The following is a 25,445-nucleotide window of genomic DNA, read 5'->3' on the forward strand; positions in this document are numbered from 1 at the left end:
GGAGTATTACTTATTATTATGCTGACGTATTATGTATATGTATATATATATATATATATATATATATATATATATATATATATATATATATATATATATATATATATATATATATATATATATATATATATATATGTGTGTGTGTATATGTATATGTTTTTTATGTATTTATTTATTCCAATATTTCTACGTTTACAGGGTTTATGTATTTTGTATAATTTATAATGTGCAATTTGTATTATTCTTGTGTGTGTGTCTCTTAGTGTTTATACAATGTACGCAGATCGTATGACTGCCTATTTTTATTTTTTTTTAAATAACATCCATTTTACATGAAAAGGTTTGCTGGAAGAAATTTCTTATTAGAGATAAGCTTGCCTTTGTACATTACGTCTAAAATGAATTCTGGTCAACATTATATTTTGTGTAGAATAAAGGAAATAAATAAAGAAAAAATTATTTAGTACAATTATACGACGACACCTAGACAGAGGTTAAAAATAACTACGAGTAGTAATAATAATTTATTAAATGAACTAAATACGTGGAGAAAAAAACAATAAATAATATGAGACGAAACATCATGTATTAAGTGATACGCATAAAAAATCCAGACGAATCGAGAATCTCCCTATTTTAGTATCGCTTAAACTATTACATGACACAAAAATGATTGTAATTCGTTCGTAACGTAATAACAATAAAAGTAAAATAACAAAAAAATCGAAAAGGAGAAAACAGCATTGTAAACAAACCAATCACCCATACAAGCTTCAATACAAATATTTTTTTCGAACGCACATGTACCTATAGTGAAAAATAATTAAATCAACGAACTACCTATGCGGCGATTGAAGGGTCAATATTTTGTAATGTAATAAAAAAAAAATATATATCGTATTACTTTTACATCAAAACACGAATCAGTGGTGGGGATATTGAAATACGATTTAACCAGTAACAAATAGAGTCCAATTTAGAATGTGGTATCCGTTAAAACACTCCGTACTTTGTGCTCGTGCGCAGTTTTAACCATTACGCTGTCGTTGACGGAGAGGTGCACTCGTTACTGCTTTTTTTTTTTTGCAAAAATATTGTGTTGTGAATGTCACAGTTGTTTGTTTTTTTTTTTTTATAAGTGCTGTTGGAATTTTAAATTGTGAGTACATATACGTATTTTTTATTATTTTTACTTATTACAGTTTAGAAATACTTAATTAAATTTATAAAATAAGTTTTATAAAAAAAAATAAGTTTTGGTTGAGAAAATCTATTAAAATACAATACAGATACTATTGAAGATTAATATAAGTGTCCGAAATGTAAATAAGAAATTTTATATTCAGTTTCTTCTTTACTTCCTTACATTAAGTGTTATTTAGTTTACTGCTTGTCTAAAGAAATTTATTTGAATACAAAATTAAAATGCAATAATGAAATATTTTCGTACACGTATATGTAAACTACGCGTAAAAATTAATTAAGAGTTTTCTGTCTATGACTAAAGTTGAAATCGTATTAGATCAGTATTCGTGTGAAGATAGAAAAAAAAAATCTATGCAACCAAATTAATAAAAATATCAATGAAAATCGTGATATATAAATAAATTAAAATTAAGATCAAGTCAAGCGTAAAAATATATAAATAAATATTTTATATTAATATAATATTAATACACATATATATATACATTCTTTATTGCACTAAAACATACAGTAACAACAAGAAGTTAACAACAATGTTAGCAAAGGCGGATCTCTAAGAGAGATTTCCTTCAGTCAACCTAACACAACGGCATATAAACATAATATTTTGAAAATTCAAATTCCATTGTTTCTGCCTACCCTAATGGGATACAGGCGTGACAGATATGTATGTATGTATGTATTTTGAAAATTTTAATTTTTAACGGAGTAAACTTTGAAAATAAAGTTACACCACTAAAGAGTTAGACGAAATGTTAAACTTAATGTAAACCGTGCCGGTAAACTGTGGCGGAGTAATTACTGAAACGAGCCTGTTGCTATTATTATAAGATTACCATCAGAATTCAGTCACATGAGACTGCATCGCTTTTACAAACATCATTATTGTCTTAGAAAAAAATAAAATAAAATCCACAGTAGGTCATACTTTTTGGTTCATTTTGTACGGTATTTTTTTTATACAACTTAGAATGGCAAACAAGCTGACGGCCCACCTGATGGAAAGTGGTAACCGTCGCCTATACACATGAGCAGTACCATGGACATAACAGAGTATACTGTTTCGCCCATGATACCCCCCATGCGTTGCCATTCCTGAGGACTCAGGTGTTATTCCTCTGTACCCTGTAAATTCATGCCATATCCCACCCTTCAAACCGAAACACAGCCATACAAACACAGCTGCTTCACGGTAAAAACACGAATGGGACAGAGGTACCCAAGCAATCGACTTTTGTACAAAGTCTCCCTCTGATAAAAATGATCATTTTGACTTCTACTTCTCTTATTAAGGAACCTCATATTTTTATTTATTTATTCATTAGTACAAATATGTGTACATGGCGGACTTAATGCTAAAAGCATTCTCTCCCAGTCAACCATAGGGAAGTGTCAGAATACTCATATATTTTTTCTTAAATTTTTCTCATGTACAAACATTATCTAATTAAATTTTTATTATATTAGTAACATGAGGTACAGTATGGGAGAGTACAGTAGAGACTACAGTGTGGGGTTCTTCAAAAAGGGTATATTAAGTTTTCTTCAGGGTCAGCAGCGCGCACGTGACACCCCTAGTGTTGCAGGCGTCCATAGGCTACAGTGACCGTTTACCATCAGACGGGCTGTATGCTTGTTTGCCACATTTGTGGTAATAAAAAAAGACATCCTATAAAATCGATTGAAATTCAATGTGAGCCTCTTCTGATACCTTGGTTTTTAGACAGTAAATTACATATAAATAAAATTAAGTGAATTTTAAGAATCAGATCAGCGGGTCTACCGTGAAATGAAATTCCGAAATTTCGGACTCAATTTCGTGTTTTTGTTTATACCAAAATCGGTCCAATAAATGGAGTTTAACATTTCGTTCGTCATACATCCTATCATAAAAGTCCAAAGGAACAGTATTTTAACATTTTTAATATTTCCAAACGGCATGTATTATATAATTTCAACATCAAATTTGTGTTTCGTTTGGCTCCGAAATTTCGGAAAACATTTCATGGTAGGCCCTCTGGTCACTATCCATCAAGATATAAGCATATTTAATGAAAAAAGAAAATTCACCAAATTGCAATGTCTGTGGAAAAGTTGAAGATGTGCAGCACCTATTGATTAACATATCATAAACATATTAATAAATTTGATATGGGTATTGTTCAGAGCATAATGCATTCTCCTACTATCAAAATTGCTTTGTGCTTAAGTGAATTAGTAAGTAGTATTGTTTAGTCATAATTATAATAGTAGATAACATGTTTAGATTTTATGGGATTGACATGTTAAAAAACAAAAATCCCAAATTAAACGTAGATTAAAAAAAAAATCGATTGAGCCTTTTACGCACCCAGTGATAATGAACAAACAGACTCTTTTCACATTTATATTATATCGTTAGTATGTTTACGCGATATATTGGTTGACTCTAAGCTGATTTTGGCGCTGTATGGAACCTGGCATAGAATAGGCCACCCTTTTTTTCCCGTGGGTGTCAAAAGAGGCGATTAAGAGAGGGCGAGCGATGGGCAGCAGCGTCCCTCTGAAAACACCTCTAAAGCCTGACTGCGGTTGCCAATCCGCCTGCCAAATGTGACGGTTACGGGCAAAATCCCCCAAGGGGAGGCTTATGTTCAGCAGTGGACGGCTAAAAGCTGATACGATAATGAGGAAGCTGATTTTGATATTTTTTTTACCATGATAAATTTGTGCCCACTTTGGTCTTTTTTTTACACCACTGAGGTGGCAAACAAGCATACGGCCCACCTGATGGTAAGCGATTATCGTAGCCTATGAACGCCTGCAATACCTGAGGTATTACGCGCTCGTTGCCGACCCTGAAGAGATCTCTTTACCCCCCTTTTGAAGAGCCCCATGCTGTAGTCTCTTGGGAAAACCTCGGCAGGAAGCTCATTCCATAATCTGAGTGTTCGTGGAAGAAAACATCTCTGAAACCGCGTTGTACGCTACCATTTAGGCTGCGTGAATTTCCTGTCGATGGCGAGCCGTACGATGATAGATTTATCAAGAGCCGAGAGAACGTTTGAAGTGTGGGATATGGCGTGTTTTTACTGGATACAGAGGAATAACACCTGAGTCCTCAGGAATGGCAACGCATGGGGGGTATCATGGGTGAAACAGTATACTCTGTTGTGTCCATGGTACTGCTCATATTATTAGGCGACGGTTACCACTTTCCATCAGGTGGGCCGTTAGCTTGTTTGCCATTTTAAGTTGTATAAAAAAAAATTTAAATCGGTTTTTTGTTGCATACAATCTTTAATTATTTAGAGAGTAAAGAATCAATTGCCATTTTAAAATACTGTAACTAATGCAGCCCTTTTTATTATTTAGTAGAAATTGCCATTCTAAACATAGTAATTTTAGTAGGAATTCCAATAAATGGCAGTCAGATTTCACAAAGTACCGTACATAATTGGCTTGTACGATATGTAAAAATGTTAGAAACGATATAATATCGTCGGATGATCGTATCGCTGTCCAATTATACCGGGCTAACGATATGTAACGAATCTTCTGTATGCAGATTTTACTTTATGATATGTCGTATTAAGTGGTGATTGTCTATGAATAATATATATATATATGCTATTTCGAGGTTTTATTTGCATTAATGTAAGTTATATAATTCTTAGATGCAATGTATCCGCACTAGCTATCTGCTTTAGGGTTGCCAGTTTCTTGAAAGAATATTATTAACAAATATAAAAAAAAAAAATTGTAAGAGAAACAAACTCTTTAAAAAGAGTTTGTTTTAAATAAAATATACTGTGTTTATATACTGTGCTTTTTCAAAATATGTTTTATAAAAATTTAAGTTTATAGTTAAATAAATAGAATTTTGTTAATAAAATTTTATCCATCGTTACAAACTTTCACATTTATTATAAATATTAATAGAAATATTTTGACCTTAAATAAACCTTAAAAAGGATCAGAATAAAATTTTCTAAAATATAAAGAACTATTAATAAATTAAGATGATAATCCAAAACAAAAGATTCGGTTTAATTGTGGCACAGTTATATGTGACTAATACGGTTGTATACCCTATTTATTTACAAAAGTTTCCTTAGCAAAAAAAAACGACAGTAACGGAAATAGTAGGTAATCTAAGTACTCTAATTTTGAAATTAATAAACGAATAAATTATTAAACAGTGTGCAAAAAACATCGATGGTCGAAGAGACGATTCATAGACAAAATTCTGTAAGAATTTTAAAGAATTTGAAATTAGAATGCGGACTCACATGTTCATCAAATGTTTTGGATAATTTTAGCATTATACGTTCCATAAAGAACACGAAAGCCATAAGTACAATCACCATTGTCGATCAGGGAAAGCACTGTCGTCCCCATGGCCCCTGCGTCGTGCATAATAGTCTATGCACCATGCCTACAGATGTGCAGTGAAAGTCTGGAAGCCATAATTTCCATTGTTATTGAACAAATTTGCAATTCATTCCAAAAAGTCATGGTGACTGTCAAGAATTTATGTTAAACTACCTATTGTGTAAGTACAGTGATATAATTGACAGAAAACCGTTACAAACGACGTAAATTATAATATAAAAGTTTATTATTATAATGTAAGATTTTACAATGCAACCAGCTTTTACCAGCAACTTAGTTTTCTTTATACTATTGAGGTACAACCACTCTTTGGAATCGACTTCCAGCAGCAGTGTTTCCGAACCGATACGACAACATAACTTTAAGAAAAGAACATATTCCTTTTTAAAAGGCCGGCGGCACATCTGCAATGCCGTTGGTGTTGTGGGTGATCATGGGCGGCGGTAGTCATTTACCATTAGGTGAGCCGCATGCTCGTTTGCCCTCTGTATTGTAAAAAACGTGATACGACAACAAAACCTTCAAGTAAAGAGCATATTCTTTTTTAAAAGGCCGGCAGCACACCTGCAATGCCGTTGGTGTTGTGAGTGATCATGGGCGGCGGTAGTGACTTACCATTAGGTGAGCCGCATGCTCGTTTGCCCTCTGTGTTGTAAAAAAAAGGTGGTAAACAAGCATACGGCCCACTTGATAGTAAGCGATTACCGTAGCGTATGAACGCCTGCAATACCAGGGTATTACGCGCGCGTTTCTGACCCTGAGGAAACCTCTTTGTTAATTTTTTTAAGAACCCCACGCTGTAGTCTCTTGGGAAAACTATAGATTGTAAATTGGGAAATTTTTAGATAACGTGTTATGATAAAATATAAACTAGATTTTAAGTTAAACCTTTAGTAATACAACTGAGGAAGCCATATTCAATTTGGTTTAATAGTTTTTGCGTGATGGCGAAACAAATGTACAAACAGACAGGTATACGCTAATGGGGCATCAGAGAAAGAAGGTGGAAAGAAATATTTTTATTCTAGTAAACTTAAATTTAAGCATTTTTGGATAGACATTTTAGTGAGACATGATGATGTGATGGTAAGGATGAACTTAGATAAGTCAGCCTCCAACGCCCCCATTTTTTTTCTGGGTCTCTTACCGCCCTCCTTTAGGCCTGCAGCGCCCACAAGGGGGCGTTATCGCCCACTTAGGGAAAGGCTATATTATACTCTTTATTGCACTTGTAAATTGCATTGTTAATGCATGTATAAATATTGTGAGCAAGGGTGGACTTATTTCTGACAGAGATCTCTTCCAGTCAACCCAATGCAGTTAGAAAACATGTTGTTAGCGGGCAGCTGAAGTGCTACAACTATTAATGCTCAGAGTCTGTTGAAGATTACAGTGTCCTAAATTATTCCGATCAATGTTTTCCAAGAACAAATCGGTAGTTTCCAATTCGTGTAAGGGTACTGCCCTCTGGTGTCAGTGGTTTCTTGGCCACTTTCGTTGCACACGGAGGCCTCTGCGTGGTTACGTGGTTAACCGGACGACGGCTTTCCGTGCCCATGGAGCATGAAGCAAGTGACAATCACTTCTGTACGATCTAAATGTGAATTTAAAGACTTCTAAGCTTTAAGAGTAAATAGGGATCCAATATTAGGATATTTATTATTATGTGAATTTATTATATACTAGCTGTTGCCCGCGACTTAGTCCGCGTTTCCGTCGTTTTTCGTAAAATAAGTAGCCCATGTCCTTCCTCACGGTTCAGTGGTTTTGATGTAACAGACACATTTTCCTTCACTGCTCTGCTCCTATTGATCGTAGCGTGATGAAAAGTATACTATAACCTGCCCAGGAGTATGAAGAATAATTGTACCAAGTTTCGTTAAAATCCGTCGAGTAGTTTTTGTTTCTATAACGAACATACAGAGAGACAGACAAAAATTTTACTGATTGCATTTTTGGCATCAGCATCGATCACTAATCACCCCCTGATAGTTAGTTTGGAAATATATTTCATGTACAAAATTGACCTCTCTACCTCTCTCTCTATCTCTTTTATTATAAGTATAGAAGATAGAAGAAGATAGATTAATAGGTAATATTATTTTTGTGTACTGTATATTCGTATCTTTTTGAAATAATTTAAAATTTAAATACCAGAAACAATCATTTATAACGTCTATTTAATAGTATATTAAATATTTAATCCTGTTTCTCGAATGCTACTTATCAAGTGGTGGTCCCACTGAAATACAGCGTTACAGCAACACGCTGCAGCTTAAGCTGAATGAGGGGTTTTTAGTTGCTACCACAGAATTTCTTTATTTAATATATAAAGTTGTCATTAACATTTGTATGCCTTGTAGCTGAATAAATTATTATTATTTCTCCTTTCTTGTACATTTAATGTCTAAAAACCGATCATATATAACAAAAAAAGTTCATATATATGTATATATGAACTTTTAATATATATATAAAAATGAATTCTTAAGAATTTCTTGCCATTTTAGTAGATGTTTAAAAATTATATACCGATTAGATATAATCAAAATAAATGTAACTTTATATTAAATGAAAAATGAAGACTCATAATTCTTTCCTTTCTCGTGCACGTTTAATGTTTATATACGATTCATCATCGTCACCTTCCTACCCTGATCCAAATTAGTATTTGGGGTCGATAATATATTTTTCTCTTCCCTACTTCTTTATTCGCAATCATTTTTGCATTACATACACACACCAGAGGGAGACTTTGTACAAAAGTCGATTGCTTGGGTACCTCTGCCCCATTCGTGTTTTTACCGTGAAGCAGTTGTGTTTGCAAGGCTGTGTTTCAATTTGAAGGGTGGGATATGGCGTGAATTTACAGGGTACAGAGGAATAACACTTGAGCCCTCAGGAATGGCAACGCATGGGAAGTGTCATGGGCGTAACAGTATACTCTGTTATGTCCATGGTACTGCTCATGTCTATAGGCGACGGTTACTACTTTCCATCAGGTGGGCTGTCAGCTTGTTTGCCAATCTAAGTAGTATAAAAAAAAAGTCAATTGAAAAAGAAATTCATGTGTATATATATGTATATGTATGTATGTGTGTATATATTTCATATATATTAGTGTAACTACTTAATTTATTATTAATATAAGAAGTATTTATGTGTTATATGTGTATTTCTTATGTATCATTATGTATAATTATTTTAGTATGTTGCTATAATTATGTCACATATTTTTCACCACATCTGCCCTTCATACGCTTTCTGTTTTTACCCAATGGTTAGCTGGTAGAGAATGCCATATGGTATTAAGCTCGCCACCTGTACAAAGTTTTATTGTGCAATAAAGAATAAATAAAAAAAAAAAAAAACACCAAATAATCACTTCCTTTCCTGTACACGGTTAAAGATTATGAACCGATCAGATACGAGTATCTATCTATAACTTATCGCGGATATATTTATTATGAGAGCGGATATTAATCGATCCAATATCGTGACAGGCGACATTTCTCGAAATCATTTCCAAATGGTTACTGTCGACCCGAATTTTGTGTAAGTCGTGCGTTTATTGCCCTCGATGTGCGCGACGTTGTGTGTCTGTATTGTTTGGATGAAAGTTAACAAGGCGGAGGCATTTGCTTCTTGTTGTTTTATGTATTAATCGGAAATAAAGCAAGTGTATGGCGGTCATACAAAATCTGTTCAAGGATAACAGTGTGATAACAAAAAAGGTGCTATAATAAATAATCTACCGATTTTAATGTCTTTTTTTAGATAAAAAATTCTTTGAGGTCTGTGTAGACGCCGTGTGGTCCCGGCATAGAATAGGCCACCCCTTCCTTTCGCGTGGGTGTACTAAGAGTCGACTAAGAGAGGACTAGGGATGGGCAGCAGCGTCCCTCTTAAAACATCTCTAAAGCTTAACTGCAGTTGCCGGGGGGGAAAGGATTGTTAGCAATGGAGTTTGATATCCCCATTGCTAGTAATATTCCTTATTAGGTCGACCTCTACGTGATTTCCCCTGGAAACCATTGTGAACAATTCTTGTTGAATTCGTCACGATGGGCTAACTGACCTGCTTCATCCTCACCTATCATTCTTCACTGGTGCCCCGCCGGTGTATACCGATAGCGCGGGTGGGGTTACTATTCCATTATCATCCATTAAAAAAAAACTGCAGTTGCCAACTCGCCTGCCTAGTATGGCAACTACTGGCAAGGTGCTTATGTTTAGCAGTGGACAGTTAAAAATTGAAAGAATAATGATGATTATTGTTAGAAAAACACTTGTACTAAACAAAAGAAGGTGTTGTAATAAACAATCGACCGGTTTTAATGTGTTTTTTTTTAGACAATAAATTTCTTTGAGACCACTGCCGACTGATAAGATACCCAAGATGCTAGCCGCATTGTCCCGCTGTATATATGGAAATGCTGGACAAAATTACATACAGGCCAGACTTCTGGTTGCCATAGGTTTCTGCCAGCTGATGTGATACTTCTAAATGGGGTGAAAAGTTTTTTTTTACAATACGGGGGGCAAACGAGCAGGCGGCTCACCTGATGGTAAGTGACTACCGCCGCCCATGATCACTCACAACACCAACGGCATTACAGGTGTGTTGCCGGCCTTTTAAAAAGGAATATGCTCTTTTTTTGAAGGTTATGTCGATTGTTAGTAATGGGGATGCTTTTCCCCATGTATTCCCCCCCCCCCCTTAGGAGGTATTCGATATTTACGATCATACATGAATCATTTTGACCATAATATAATGTACTATATATCATCCCATATTCTACAGCTAAAGCCTAAGCATTGGCAGGCCGTAGTCCGTGTCACGTGGAAAAAAATTGGAGAGATAAGTCCAAATGTGGGCTACTCCAAGCGTATGACAAAAAAACCGATACATCGTACACACGGTTTCGACGTCGGAATGCAATCAGAAATTGGTTCGAAAATTTCATGCGTTAACCGTGCGTCGAAAAGCAAAATTGGGCATAGATAAATTAATTACGTATTCCGTGGTTCAACGCCAAAGATCCGGCCGGACATACATACATACATATTATAACGAAAAAACATTACCCTCGTTTTTTTTTTGCCTTTTAACGAAACAGTATACTCTGTTATGTCCACGCTACTGCTCATGTCTATAGACGACGGTTACCACTTCCCATCAGGTGGGCCGTCAGCTTGTTTGCCATTCTAAGTCGCATAAAACACATCCAATAACGGCTGAAGTCACGGGATATAACTAGTAATTCAGTAACATTAGACATTATTATTGCTTTTTACAAATGAACGTCTAGAAAGTAAAATTTTATCAAAATAACACTTCTATGTATAATCACCTCCCACATTTTTTATATTACTCTTTGTATGTCTAAGTAAACAATTTTATTGTGACAGACAAATATTTTCTCATATTTAAACGACAAAGACCAAGATAGTCGAAAGTATCAAATAAAATTATAGTTTTAAAATTACAATATCTAAAAAGTTTCCATATTATCTGTCGTTGGTTTGGTCATTTGGAGAGGATGGATGAAAGAAGAATTACGAAAGAGATTTATGCAGCAAGAATGAATGGAGACGTCGATAGGTGCCGCCCTAGACGGACGTATGTCGACCAAATAGGCGACGTGCTGAAGAAGGACCAAATTAAAAGTACCCGTAACCGGCGAGCGTGTATGAAAAGATTGATGAATGTGGAAGAAGCGAAAGAGGTTTGTTTGAATCGAAGCAGTTGGCGTTCCATTGTTTCTGCCTACCCTAATGGGAGACAGGCGTGATGTATGTAATGTATGTATTATCTGTTGTTATCTGTTCACTGTTAAACATAGGCTTCCCATATAGACTGCCATAAATATCGGGTCTGAGTCACCTGCAGTCCACTGACTCCCTGCAATGCATTTGAGATCCATCTAGTGGGGGAGGGGTCGTCCTATACCGCGTTTGTCCATACTACCGTATCGCCACTTAAAAACCTTTCGTCCCCCATCGGTTGTCGGTTCTTCGAGCTATGTGATCAGCCCATTGCCACTTCAGCTTACTTATCCTTCGGCTATATCGGCCATTTTGATTCTTTTGCGGATATCCTCATTTAGGTTTCTATCACGCAAAGAGACTCCAAGCATAGTCCGCTCCATAGCTGAATATCTTAAAGCTTTTGCATACGGACTACTGTATACCATGCCATATATTATTACCTCGTGTGTTTTCAGTCGATTAAATGATAATTCATTTACGTGCCTTTTTGTATACTTTTTAAACTTGCTTTAGATATATAATAAAAGATCCTGTATGTAAATGTATATTTCACCAAATGATTACATTTCTGTCGGTTCTGTCAGTTACAAAAGTCGATTGCTTGGGTACCTCTGTCCCATTCGTGTTTCAACCGTGAATCAGTTGTTTGCATGGCTGTGTTTCGGTTTGAAGGGTGGGATATGGCGTGAATTTACTGGGTATAGAGGAATAACACCTGAGTCCTCAGGAATGGCAACGCATGGGGGGTATCATGGGCGATACTGTATACTCTGTCATGTCCATAGTACTACTCATGTCTATAGGCAACGGTTACCACTTTCCATCAGGTGGGCTGTCAGCTTGTTTGCCATTCTAAGTTGTATAAAAAAAACGATTTTTGCTTCCTAATGGGGTTTTGACGAATTCTGGTTTTAACAGCATTAACAGTCTTTGTAGTTCTAGCAGCACGCGGCCGCCTCGATATTTTCTGGTCTTCGACAGAGGAAGTGTTGTTGTATCTGTTGAAAGTACGATATACGAACATACGGTTGATACCAAGCTTTTGAAGTGTCTGGAATATGACCGACGGCTCCATACCCACTTTGTGCAAGGCGATCACTGCAATCCTATTTTCTTTGACACCCTATTCCATATCGTAATTTGATAAAGAACACGAAAAAATATGTGACATGGCGCGAAATCGAAAGAAGATTTTAAAATAATAAATGTGTTCCAAATTCAAAATAATTAAAAAGTTGAAAAAAAAAGGAAAAGTTTTTATGTAACAGTATTTATGACCAGACTAGTTATATGGCCGTGGATCAGTGAACATTGACACTTGTCGGTAATAAACACTTTAATTAATTGGCTATACAATGATATAATTTATTCACTTTTTTGTGCAATGAAATGTAACCGTATAAGTTTGTCCATACATTATGCATATTTACATGACTTTTCATGCAAACAAATGATCATTTAGGTGGTACGTATCGCATGCATTAAGTGCATTCCAATATTACACTTTACACTTAGCTAATATTGAGAATTGTTGTATTGATTGGTAAAACTACTGCGCCATTATGAATATAAGAATTGCTACTGATTTCTTTGTGTTTTTTTTTTGTTGTTTTACTTTTTTGTTACGATTAAACTAAAATATTCTCTATTTTCTATAGAGAGCTACCTTATCAGTAAATAATAAATAAACGTAGGCTGTATTTGATTTTATTTACCCGTCCGAAGCCGGGTCTGGTTGCTAGTATCTCTTACATGGCATGACTACAAATTTAATCTTGCTGTTCCAAAGTATCGTTTAGAAAAAGTTAATAGCTCTTTTATGGGAATGGGCATTAAATGTTATAATAAAATACCAAAGTATATTTTGGATCTGCCTTTTAATAAATTTTAAACTATTATTAAAAACACTTATGGAACAAAGCCTATTAAGTCATACTAAACGATTACTTCAATGATAAATGGGAATGGTATTAGTCGATCATGCATGGGTTTTTAACGACCAAGTAATTTTAGACATAGTATATTTATTTAAAAACACATAATGTTAACAGAGATTTAAAACAGTCGAGTTTCTTGCGGACTCTTCTCAACAGGTAACAACTTTCCGAATTCTCAGTAGATTAAAAAAAAAAATGACTGCCGTTTTATTACGATTAAAACCAATTCATACGACACCCTACTTATAAAAATGTATCATGCTATTTAAATTAAACCAGAGAAAGACTTTGTACAAAAGTCGATTGCTTGGGTACCTCTGTCCCACTCGTGTTTCAACCGTGAAGCAGTTGTATTTGCATGGCTGTGTTTCGGTTTGAAGTGTGGGATATGGCGTGAATTTACTGGGTACAGAGGAATAACACCTGAGTCCTCAGGAATGGCAACGCATGGGGGGTATCATGGGCGAAACAGTATGCGTGTGTACTGTTATGTCCATGGTACTGCTCATGTCTATGGGCGACGGTTACCACTTTCCATCAGGTAGGTCATCGGCTTGTTTGCCATTCTAAGTTGTATAAAAAAAAATTATAATATAACGTATCAAATATCCGGATATACTTGTACATACAACCAAAACAAATTACCGTCCATTATTCGCCAGTCCGATTATCATAGTTAGTCCACTTTTTGTATAAATTTAGCATTGTCCAAATATAATAACAAACTTCATTGATACCTACAAAGATTCATCAATGTCTTGTTAAAATGATCTTTGTGTTGTTTCAGCTAATATCACCTACCATTGTGAAGAAGTGGAAAGTGCAAATCATTACGAGTTGGTTAAGGAAATTAACAAACTTGCAACTTGTTAAGCTCACAGTGCAATACATAACGTTCCAGTCGTGGACGAGTTTGAAGATCAAACGATAAAACAAAGGAAATCCGTAAAAGTAATTACGAAACAATCGTTAAATTTTGTTTTGTATCAAACATTTTATAATCACTTGATTGTGATGAAGATTAATTGAAATTGGAATAGATGGTAATTATGATAAATGGCAACCAATGAATATGTACAGATAGAACAAGTATAGGGATACTTTTGAGACATTGTGAAGGAAATTCTAATAAAAAACATTTATTATACAAGAAAGATATAACGTAAATGTTCAAATAAGTTTTTTAAAAATATTATTTAAAATGAATACAATAAAAAATAGATCATAATCAGATCTATTGCAAAATATATATCTATGAATTGTAAGTTTATTTTAAAACAAAGTAATGTACAATTACTACATCAATTTTATTACCTATGGATATTTGATTTAAATAAATTTGCACTAATTTGTAAAAGTCACTACCACTAAAATTGGAAGCCTAACATGTTGATTACAATCCACAAATAACATTGTTGCGTATTGAGATGAAATAGACTGTTATCTGCGAAGATATATGTGGAGGTTAAAGGAAAGGAAAAGTGGTATCCGTAATTTAAGTAGAACTATCTTCATTGGAACACAATGAAATAGAAGTTGCTGATGAAAATGCGATATTTTGTGCAGTAATCGAAGGCAATAAAGGTTATATTGGTGAGGAGAAACCTCAAAAAAAGCAAATGTAACTTTGCAATAAGAAAATAACGTAACCTTTGTAAAGGTTAAATAAGAAATCATTCAGCATTAACATGGAGACGTGAGTAATAATTGGGATGTACAAAAAGTTTTTATGAGGTAATTTCATAGTTCGTGAGCGAGTAACGAAGTTGTGGCATAAAAGAAAGCGAAACAAGACCAATATGGCTCAATGTTTTGACAAAAACACGAGTGGCAGCGGAGAAAATTGATTCATTGGGGTTCGAAGATAGCAAGACAGGCTGAACAAATGTATTTTACTGGTATGTTCCATTTTTTATTTATTTATAAGTTTTTAAACCAATATAAGATTTTTTTAAAATATCTTACTAATGAACTACGTTACGATCTCCATTATCGATTGATTAATCAAACATTTATTTACATATAATTCATCATAATTAGTCTAATAACTGACAAGTAATTTAATATAGTTCTGACTGAACATCAAAATCGTCAAAATCAGAACATCTAGAAATTTGTTTTGCTAAATTTATAATAATTATATGTGTAATTTATTTTAATTTCTTATAAATATTTACTTTCCAATTTAAATATATTACGTGCACTCATATCCAAGTCAAACTGTATAAGCAAATTTAAATATTTTATCAAGTAATTTAATATGATCGTGCTGAAATATCAGTAAGTCATCATTAGCTGGCTGTTTTGGTATTACGTTGTCAGAGTTGATTTTTATTCAAAGCACGAAAATATTACATCACGACCTTTATCTGGTCTACACTTTTAGATAATTTTCTACATACTTTAATAAGTAAAAGTACGTGCTTTAATCGTGCAAGTCGGTTCAATATGACTAAGCATTTGTATTATGTAATTGTGCAGCACTTTTCCATAATATCATGCATGGGCCATATTATTATTAGACAGAAAGTTGCTCATTGTGGTTGAAACTCCGTCTTTTGTGAATAGTCGAATCAAACCTTGTGATGATTTTGTTGTATGGAAAATAGATTAGGGCGATGAGCCATTGTTGTCTGTTAATGTTCTTAGGAGTCACGTTTATTCGTACAATATGGAACTGTTAGTAAAATCATTGTGGTGTTTTGTTTATTTTTTTGTTCACATATGTACCTACGTTTTTTTTAAGAACGGTAATTTTGGTTTAATTATCAAAAAAAAAAAAAATAAGTACAAAAATAAGTATAATAATTTAATTGTTAAAATGAGTGAATTGGCTGACCCTTTTTTTTGTTAGTCCGGTTACTGTTACAGTTAAAATATAATGTGTATTTATGAAATTCAACATTATTAGTGACTTAATTTACATTATTAATAATTATAAACTTACACGATTTAAAATTTTATAAATTTAAACTGATTTCTATTTTTTTTAAATTAGTTGTCGTCTTATCTGATATAAAACGTCAAGCAGAAAAGTATCAACACATATAATACACTTATAGAATCAAAAATCGAATTATAAAGATTACAAGATTCAAAATATAAAGTTCTCAGAAACAGGCTTTTATATTGATCCTCTGATGATCTCTAATGATTTTGAAGAGAGCGACCTACACGTTGAAATAAATGAGTATAAATTGGTTGGAAGTACATATTACTAAATTACAATGAATTAATATATCTATTGTTTTATTTTACTCATTTCAATAGAATATTGTTATTTAACCATCTATTTTTTTATACAACTTAGAATGGCAAACAAGCTGACGACCCACCTGATGCAAAGTGGTAACCGTTGCCTGTAGACATGAACAGTAATATGGACATAGCAGAGTATACTGTTTTGCCCATGATACCCCCCCCCCCCATGCGTTGCCATTCTCGAGGACTCAGATGTTATTCCTCTGTACCCTGTAAATTCACTGTCATATCCCACCCTGCAAACCGAAACACAGCCATGCAAACACAACTGCTTTACGGTTGAAACACGAATGGGACAGAGGTACTTAAGCAAATGACTTGTGTACAAAGTCTCCTTCTTTCATCATCAGATTAGTTCAAAACCACAATTAATTGTCATCGTGTATTATGTGTATTAAATTTCAGTTAATTTGCATAGCAAGTTTCCGACTTAAAAGTAACTTGTAAATGTTGATCTAAATTAACAAGCGAAATCATATAAATGAACGCAATATAATCCACTTTCTTATATTTACAAGGACTGGATAAGAATTTAAGTGTAGCATTACTTGCTATAAATAATAATATTAATGCAATGTTCAAAGAAAAGTATTTACATGTTGTGAAAGTAGGAGATGTAATCTAGTCGCATGTTGTACTTACACGAACTAGGAAATACACGACCGACGTGAGATACGAGACAGAGTTATTATATTTAATTAAACAGATACTGTGAGGTACATATAGATATTTTATAGATTCTCCGGAATGTATTTTTGATAAGCCAATTAGAATTAATACCTAGGTTTTAAATAGAGAAGTAGGATGTGTTTTAGTAACAATAAATAACTTTACAAAGGCAGTTAAATTTTTCAATGATTTTTCTATTTTTGAACTGGATGTCTTGGCAGATTTACAGGTAGAACTTTAGAGTTAAATCAACGTGGTAGTATTTGATTATCTAACGATTTTATTACAATTAGTAATAAATTATGTCCAGCAACTAAAAGTGCGATTTAAAAATATTTTATGGAATCAATAGGGGAATGAACCTTAACTAATGCAAAGAGAATTATGTTTTCTAAATTAATAAATGCACTGCCTACTTATTTCTCTATTTGTCCAATGGTTAACTGATGGAAAACAATGTCCGCTGTTAAATTCATCAAATGTACATACAATTTCACTGTACATTTATTTTATACAACTTAGACTGGCAAACAAGCTGACGGCCCACCTGATGGAAAAAGGTAACCGTCGCCTATAGACATGAGCAGTACCATGGACATAACAGAGTATACTGTTTCGACCATGACACCCCCCAAGCGTTGCCATTCCTAGGAACTCAGTTGTTATTTCTCTGTACCCTGTAAATTCACTGCCATATTCCATCCTTTAAACCGAAACACAGCCATGCAAACACAACTACTTCACGATAGAAACACTAATGGGAGAGAGGTACTCAAGCAAACGACTTTTGTACAAAGTCTCCCAGTGCATTAAAGTTTAAATGAAAATAAATTATCGAAATTAGCAAAGCCGTTACATAATCTACAGTTAAAAAATACAGACGAGTTTAGAAATTCCTCCTCTATGCAGTCGCTTAATAAATAACTAATAATAGTAATTTGTAATACAGCAATTTTCTCATTGTTACCGTAGTGACGTATTCTATAAATGAAACATAATTGTATAATGACGTGCATTGCATTTTCGGAATGTACAAAGCAAATCATTTTCCCATCAATCCAACATGTTTTCACTTTCTGATCACTTCTCCGTGTCGGTTCTTTTTTGTCATTGTGATAAAAAGGGAATTACGCAAAGGGCTAGTGAATGGACTCATCGGTACGGCGACAAGTTTGAACCTTTCTCATTGTAGTTTTTGGGCGCGTCGTATATTTCCAGATCACTGTGCGTGAACTTCTAGAATCACATACGTCAAAAGGGAAAATGGAATACTATAGGGTAATTTTGATGTCACTCTATTAGTTCGTCTGTTAACAGTCTTTTCCTCAGGAATGCGCGGAGGTATTAAACAGAAATTAATAACTAATAATCAACTATACACTTCCATAAAGTTGTGAAAAAAAAATCTTTGTTGTTTACGTAATAAAAATATACGGTCGTTTCTAGCGTATATTTTGACATTTACAAGGGAATCAATGTTATCTTTAACTTGTCTTTTATTCGCGTATGGGGTCAGCTAAGCCGTTGCACGTCGACTCATCGTCTATTTATTATAATTATTTGAAAAATTAAATAAATGAAATACTGTTCATTTTTCTAAAATACTGTTTGATATTCTTCTCAGACCTAAACATGCTTTATGTCTTGGGGAAAAAGTTGGAATCCCTAATTACATGTACAACTTGCTTATCCATTTATTATTTTGTTCTTATATACACGTTACTATGGTTTATTTCTCTTTGTCATGATCAATTAATTTATTTTTAAGATCTATATCCATGGTTTCAATTATACGACTACAAATTACAAGACATTTAACAAACAATTGTTCGTTTTGTTAAATTTGCATACAACTAACATTAAGTATAAGATATACTGGTATTGTATTGTTGTATCAGACGGAAGATTTCAAAAATACGTATGCGAATTTTCATTATATTCAATTACGTATCGCTCTTGCTTAGTTCTCACGTTATTGTCTTCATGAACTCACTGTAGTCTAAGCAAGATCTCTTACACTTTCGCTTACTATGACTCACGTTTCCCATAACTTTATCGATGCCCGTGTCATGATATAAATAATTTAACAGTGCTTTTGTTTTCTTTGTTCTTTTGGATAACAAATATAATAAGATTATTAATTTATAGTACGCATTATTTAGTAACATTTTCGAATTTTTGATTTTTTTTAAATTTTTAATTATCTTCATGTAATGTAATGTAATATAATGTAAATTGGACTCTCTTTTCCGCGTTTAGCCTCTCATTAGGGCCGTTGTGCGTATGAGTCGTGGCTAGTACAGCTAATCCATTTAGTAACTTTTTCGAATTTTTGATAGTTTTTACTAAACTATTAATGATTTTCATGTAATATAATGTAAATTGGACTCTCTTTTCCGCGTTTAGCCTCTCATTTGGATCGTTGTACCTTGAGTCGTGACTAGTACAGCCAGCCCAGCTCCGTCCAGAAGCACAGAAGCTTTCTGGGATTTTCTTAGGCCCAAAAGAGCGACCTCATCGTTTTCAGGGTTTCTAAACGTTGAGGGGCTACAGCTTCACATTCCAGGATTACGTGATCAGCCGTTTCTTCGGCGTCAAAGCTAGAGGTGTTAAGTTGAGGGCCACCTCTATTGCTGTTGTAGGAGTTGTTTTCATGCAGCTGCTGACAGTAGAACAAGCCAGTCTCTGGAAGCTTTTTAGTTTGGCAGTAGTAGTCGTTAGTTTTGTCCTCGGCCACCAAACCAGCGCACCATACACCATTATTGGTCTTATCACAGCTCTGTACAACCATAGAGTTATTTTTGGTGTAAGATCCCATTTATTTCCTAGCATCTTTTTCCACAGGTAGAATGCAACTGTGCCTTTGTTTAGTTAATAGACAAGATGTTTGTTTCAAAGCAATTTATTGTATAGTATAATGCCAAGGTACTTAACTTCTTCATTAAGTTTCAGTTCTGTATTGAAGAGTTTTGGTAGAAGACATGTTACCCTTTTATTTGTAAATATGATCTTCTTAACGATCTTCTTATCGATCTTCTTATCATGCGAGATTGATTACTAATCAATATCCCGAGATTATATTATCAAATTTCATATTTTAAACTTTAAACAACAGAAAAATTCGTAGAACTGTTTTCTATAACGGTTATTGTCTTTTTAACGTTTATTTCCTTTCTTTGTTTTTTCTACAAATAAAAAAGGGCTTATTAAAATAGCGTTTTGGCTTAGTGTGGGCAGCTGTTTACTTGATAACTCGTTGATTTATGTATATCTAAGCTCCCTTGACAAATCTTCTAGCACTTTCGATGATATAAACTGATAAACATTATAGGTGTACTAGTTGACACGATACATGAAATTTTGTCCCAGTACTGGGCCTATTTTTTTTTATCGAGTTAAAAACTGTCCTATCACTAAAGTTGTACATACACATTTTTAAAGTTTTATTATTATCGATCTAGCAGTTTCTAAGATACAGAATTTTCAACCGTCTTCAAAGAAAAAGAAGGATCTAAATTCGTTTCTATTTTTTTATGTTTATTATTACAAAACTCCGTCAGTTGTAAACCGATTTGGAAAATTACAAATTGGCTCCATAGAAATGTTATCCAAATGTGTTTTATTTATTTATTGGATACAAAAATCCGTAGCTCTTTTAAAAAATTATTTACATGCCAAATCTATTTTAGAACAGCCAATAACGGATTCTAATTTTATAAAAGAAAATTATAAGTCTAAAGCAAGGTAGGCAAGTTAGAGTGGGCGTGTGTGAAAGAAACTATAGCAATGAGTGTCCATGAAGTCGGTTGGTTGATATATAAATTAAATAAAATCAATGTCGCTACCGTTCAGACCTTTTAGTTTTTAAAATAACAGATTTTGTCACATCTGAAGTTGGTTTTCTTTTTGTGTAACACAATGTTCATTATGGTAACAGCTGATATAACTAATTATTAAGGAAAATCTTAGACACAAGCTCTTAATCTATTTATTGTTCAGATATTGTAGTTGTTAGTAATTATTAAATATTATAAATTGATATATTTAGTAGTAGCCTGCCAAAGATATTAGAAGCGGCTTAGAAATATCTAGAGTCTGGTTAAATACATTTCTTATAACTTTGTATGATAGCACACTAGGTTTATAACATTGATTTAGCTTTTGCTGTTATAATGTTGTAATTATTTTTAATCTATACTTATAATAAATCTGTAGAGAGGTCAATTCTGTACATGAAATATATATCCAAAATAAATATCAGGGGGGTGATTAGTGATCGATACTGATGCCAAAAATGCAATCAGTAAAATTTTTGTCTGTCTGTCTGTATGTTCGTTATAGAAACAAAAACTACTCGACGGATTTCAACGAAACTTTGTACAATTATTCTTCATACTCCTGGGCAGGTTATAGTATACTTTTCATCGCGCTACGATCAATAGGAGCAGAGCAGTGGAGGGAAATGTTGGGAAAAGGGGAGAAATTACTCTATTTTTAAACTTCCGTCGCGTGTGCAGCCTTAATGGCCACTTTTTAAAATGTAAAAATGTCCACCCGTGCGACGTCGGGACGGGCCGCTAGTGAATAAATAAATAAATAAATTATAATAGTACATATGGTGTTCGCCTGTAAACGAATTTTACATTAGGTAAACTTATTTTTTATTGTGTTATTGATTGAGTAGCATTTAAAATGTATAAGTTGTAGGTGAACCTTATTAAATAAATAAATAAATAAATTATATATTAAGGCGAGGAACTCTTATGTACAATATCTAATGGTCGAAATGTCTTCGGACGCAACTGTGCATTGTTACCATGAAATTTACCATATTTATAGTGTTCACAATCGAAACTTTGTCTATGCTATGCTATTGTGCCAACAACGTGCTTAGTGTAATATCGGGCAGCAAGTCCGATCCGTGTCTGTTTATCTAGTCTAGCCATAGCTACAGAACCGGTTGTGGGAAAGTGTTCCTTTAACGTTTTATTTACTTTCTTGTAAACTTATTACGACCTATGATTTTATAGTTAACATAGCACGATACGGTACGGCATGATTTTATCATTACGATGTAATAGACGAAAAAATGTATGATAATGTATGACACTTTTAGTTTTAAACGATTTCAAAAGGCAGTTCTCATTTCGTTTGATTTTTTTTATATGTTATGCGATTAATTGGCAAATTCTGGACCGATTTCCTTATATTTTTTAATAGATAGATGCTTTTTATTATTAATATTATTTATTTGTTTATTTTTTATTGTACACAAAATATAATGTTGACCACAATTCATTTGAAACATAATGTACAAAGGCAAGATTATCTCTAATAAGAGATTTCTTCCAGCAAACCTTTTCATGTAAATTATATGTTATTTTAAAAATAAAAATAGACAGTCATACGATCTGCGTACATTGTATAAATACATTTAAAGAATAATACAAACTACACATTATAAATTACATAAAATACATAAACCCTATAAACATGCACATATACTTACATATACATATATATATATATATATACACATATAATCACATATAATATATATAACTCTTATATTAATTTTGTGCCAATTTAAGGTATTTTTATTTATCATTATGGATCAAAAGATATAAGGTTGTGTAGTAAAATAATATAATATGTAGCCAATACAGAAATAAACATCGCTTACAAAAAGAATTATCAAAATCGGTTCAGAATATAGCAATGGTGCGTTGTATTTGGGAGTTCTAATGACCTGTTGTATTTGGCTTAGTACTTTTGAAGATTGTGTAACATTAGAGTATAGAGAAATGCAGAAAAAGATGAAGTATTTGCTTTTTTTTTTTTTTTTTTTTTTTTATGCAACTTAGAATGACAAACAAGCTGACGGCCCACCTGATGGAAAGTGGTAACCGTCGCCTATAGACATGAGCAGTACCATGGACATAGCAGACTATACTGTTTCACCCATGATACCCCCCATGCGTTGCCATTCCTGAGGACTCAGGTGTTATTCCTCTGTACCCAGTAAATTCACGCCATATCCCACCCTTCAAACCGAAACACAGTCATGCAAACACAACTGCTTCACGGTTGAAACACGAATGGGACAGAGGTGCCCAAGCAATCGACTTTTGTACAAAGTCTCCCTCTGGTATTTGCTTGCTCTTCCTTAGCCGTAAGAACCGACTAAGGGAGGGCGAGGGATGGGCAGCAGCGTCCCCCTTAAAATATCTCTAAATTATATATGCGGTTTTCAATCCGCCTGCCAGAGGGAAAGGGATTGTTAGTAACGGAGACTGAGAATCTCATTGCTAGCAATATACCCAACCAGGTCGACATCCTCTCGGTTCTTCCTGGAAACTATCATGGTTAATTCCTGATGGATTAATCATGATGGGTTAACTGGCCTGTTTTCATTCTCATCTATCACCCTTCACTGGTGCTCCGCCAGCGTATCCCGTTAGCGCAGGCGGGGTTGCCATACTATTTTCACCCATAAAAAAAATTCGCCTGCGTGGTGGCAACGTGGCAACTACTGGCCAACCCCCCAAGGGGGAGGCTTATGTTCAGGAGTGGACGGTTAAAGGCTGATTTGATGATATTTAATAGAAGATACGGTCACGATATCAGTCATATAGTTAATTGAATACTTTGTTTATAATAGTAGTGAGAAATATATCGTCATAGTCGTAGAATACTGACGGATCTATATATGTAATCTTTGTCAGATCCGTCAGTATTCTACGACTATGACGATATGGCAATATCTATAAAAAATTTAGTTGTAATATTTATATATTCTGTTATCTAAACAAATATTGGATAACAGATTTTTAACATATTCGGAAATAGATATCCGACCGATATGGGCGATATCGAAATCAGTGGGAAACCTTCCTCCATCCAGAGGAACCCAATATATAGATATAAGGGGGAAAAGGATTGTTAGCAATGGAGTTTGACAGCCCCATTGCTAGCAAAATGCCTTATTAGGTCGATCATGTGGTTCCCCCTGGAACCATCGTGAACAATTCTTGTTGAATTCGTCACGATGGGCTAACTGACCTACTTCATCCTCACCTATCATCCCTCACTGGTGCCCCGCCGGTGTATACCGATAGCGCGGGTGGGGTTACCATTCCATTATCATCCATTAAAAAAATATAGATATCGGATTAGTATTCATATTACTCATGTTTAGTTTATAAGTAGGTACATACATAATTATCTAAGTAGATATTTATAATTTTATGAGGCACTACGACCCCTAGTAAAAGCTGGTGAAAGCTTGTGACACATAACACGAAGTGAATTATTAAATGGGTCAATAGATGGCGCAGTTCTTAGTGGTTTCTCTATGTCGTACCAGATGGCGCTAAAACGAAGTAAGTTATGACTATACTGCTATCTAGGAAATGAGACGTTTAAATATTTAAAGTTAAAAAAAAACATTAGTCGGATCTTACATAACGTTACCCGATACAATTTCTCATTTACATTACGATTTTACTTATTTTTCATTTTTAAATATGGAACCGAACTTTAAACTTTGTCTCAGTAATTTATAGTTGAACATAGGTCTTCCCTTTGGGGGTTTTGTCAGTAGTTACCATGCTTGGTGGGCGAGTTGGCAACCGTAGTTAGGACTTGGAGATGTTTTAAAAGGGACGCTCCTGCTGGCTATCCCTTGCCCTCCCTTAGCCGCTTCTTTCATCTTCTTCTGAAATTGTGTTTCGAATGGGCGATAATGAAAGATTGACTATTCATAAGTGCCTAAATTTAAGTTTACTTGAATAAATAAATTTATTTATTTTATCAACTTTTGTAGTAGGTAGAAGAAATGCGATGTTAGACTTGGCCTTTTTTATATTTTATGTTATTAAGGGGTAGGCTTTTTTCATTCTGTGACCGAAATTTTAATAATCCTATCATTGTTGTATGAGTAAATGTTAATGTTTCTAAATACGTTTATTACTCTATATTCTAAAGTACCCGCGTAAAGCCACGGGACACAGCCATTACTTAATCAGTTCTTTTCCCCATTTCATTTACTATACGATTAAAAATTTGATGGGATCCTATTACATTTCGTTTTCCCTCACCGTTTGATGTCTCCTTATATTAAAGGTTCAGATGAAAGGAAAAAGTCTCTTTATGCTTAGCTACTTACTAAGGAGTGCCATTCTACGCCACATTCTTATAAAGTTTTCTTTTTTTCTTTCGCTTTGG

The 25,445-nt window shown here is 34.0% G+C and overlaps 1 protein-coding gene across 1 annotated transcript in view; it reads left to right on the forward strand.

Annotated features, from left to right (window-relative positions):
* The first annotated feature begins 1,046 nt into the window (after positions 1-1,046).
* LOC113514148 (uncharacterized) overlaps positions 1,047-25,445 on the forward strand; it is a 55,480-nt gene continuing 31,081 nt past the window's right edge. Inside the window, exons 1-2 of the mRNA XM_052892626.1 lie at positions 1,047-1,159; positions 14,077-15,187. The gene's annotated coding sequence lies outside the window, so the exon portion shown is untranslated. The remainder of the gene's footprint in view (positions 1,160-14,076; positions 15,188-25,445) is intronic.

Source organism: Galleria mellonella, unplaced genomic scaffold (genome assembly GCF_026898425.1).
Source record: "Galleria mellonella isolate WM207_F2 unplaced genomic scaffold, CSIRO_AGI_GalMel_v1 utg1634, whole genome shotgun sequence".
NCBI lineage: Eukaryota > Metazoa > Arthropoda > Insecta > Lepidoptera > Pyralidae > Galleria > Galleria mellonella.